This window comes from Schistocerca piceifrons, chromosome 5 (assembly GCF_021461385.2).
Source record: "Schistocerca piceifrons isolate TAMUIC-IGC-003096 chromosome 5, iqSchPice1.1, whole genome shotgun sequence".
Lineage (NCBI taxonomy): Eukaryota > Metazoa > Arthropoda > Insecta > Orthoptera > Acrididae > Schistocerca > Schistocerca piceifrons.
Genome location: NC_060142.1, coordinates 612,165,202 through 612,166,940, shown reverse-complemented (window position 1 = coordinate 612,166,940; position 1,739 = coordinate 612,165,202). Strand labels below are relative to the sequence as shown.

At 49.2% G+C, this 1,739-nt stretch overlaps 1 pseudogene; it reads right to left on the bottom strand.

The window, feature by feature from the left end:
- Positions 1 to 1,380: 1,380 nt before the first annotated feature.
- On the bottom strand, positions 1,381 to 1,498 carry LOC124799464 (annotated as a pseudogene).
- Between the last annotated feature and the right edge of the window lie 241 nt (positions 1,499 to 1,739).

Here is a 1,739-nt window from a genome sequence, read left to right as displayed (position 1 = left end):
TGGCACGCACGGAGGCTCGGGTTCGATTCCCGGCTGGGGTGGGAGATTTTCTCCCATCAGGGACTTGGTGTTGTGCTGTCCTTATCATCATTCCATCCCCATTGTCGACGCCAAAATCGCCCAATGTGGCGTCGCACTGAATAAGACTTGCACTGGGCGGCCGAACTTCCCGCCTGCGAACTAACGGCCACTGACTCCATACGATCATTTTTCCATCCCTGATTCCCCACTCAGGTGACAGACAATGACTGCTCCACCTTAGATATCACTGGGCTTTTGTTATCGGGCTATTCTACTGTTACTGCTTCTCTGCCGACTCTTTTAATACGAGAGATGTTTAACAGTTATTGCGACACATTTCTTTCTCGGCTAATTTCGGATGAAGAAATGTGGACATAGTGGGACATAGTTGAAAATTCTCGTTCAGCGACTATAGTTTAACGAAGTTCCGATAGGCGGCGACGCCATACGTAGCCTTCAAAACAGCATCTCTAAGGGAGCTGCGTTTCAATCAGAGAGCTGTCATTCATTTTCTTTTGGCGAAAAACCAGAGTATCGCAGATATTTATAGGCGCTTGCACAATGTCTACGGGGACCTGGCAGTGAAGTAAAGCACGATGACTCGTTGGGCGAAGTGTTTCTCATCATCACAACAAGGTCCCGCAAACGTGTCCGCTCTCCCGCGTCCCAGCCGGCCGCACAGTCAACTGAACGTCTCTGTCGGCAGTGCCGACACAGTCATCCACCTGCTGGGGTATTCGGAGGCGTGTTCCCGCTGGGCTCCTCGCCATAAAATAAAACACCAGAAAGAATAACGAAGGGCCATCTATGTGGAATTGTTGGCGCGTTACGAGACTGATCACGACAGTTTTTGTCGAAAATCGTCACAGGCGATGAAACATGCGTTTATCACTTCGAACCGAAAACAGAACGGCAATCCATGGAGTAGTGCCACACCACTTCTCCTCCGAAAGAGAAAGTTCAGAATGGCATACTCTGCCGGTGAAGTCATGGCGACGGTCTCCTAGGACTCTAAAGCTTTATTGTCCTCGATGTCCTCTCTCATGGGGCAACAAAATAAGCTCTGAAGTGTACTGTGCTACCCACGGAAGACGAAAGAAACGACTCTGTCATCACAAAAATTCAAAAGAACTTTTCTTTTCCATGACAGTTGAAAAGCACTCCGTCTTCAGGCCACAAGTGGCCCATCGGGACCATCCGACCGCCGTATCATCTTCAGATGAGGATGCGGATAGGAGGGGCGTGTGGTCAGCACACCGCTCTCCCGGTCATTATGATGGTGGTATTTGACAGGAGCCGCTACTATTCCGTCGAGTAGCTCCTCAATTGGCATCACGAGGCTGAGTGCACCCCGAAAACTGGCAACAGCGCATGGCGGCCTGGATGGTCACCCATCCAAGTGCCGGCCACGCCCGACAGCGCTTAACTTCGGTGATCTGACGGGAACCGGTGTGTGCACTGCGGCAAGGCCGTTGCCATGACAGTTCAAGGCCTCACAAAAGTCTGCGCACCTGAGAGGAGCTCGCTAAACATCCTACTCTAAACGATCCTAGAAGTTTCCCCAACACACTAAAGTTACGTAAGACAAAAAGAAATTGTATATGTTATTCCAACCACAAAACCTAATTCTGGAAGAATTTGCATGGAAAAAAGGAGCTAAATAGTATTAGGAATAACGTTATTTCAAAAAAGCTAATAATACTCCGTGATTATATGCA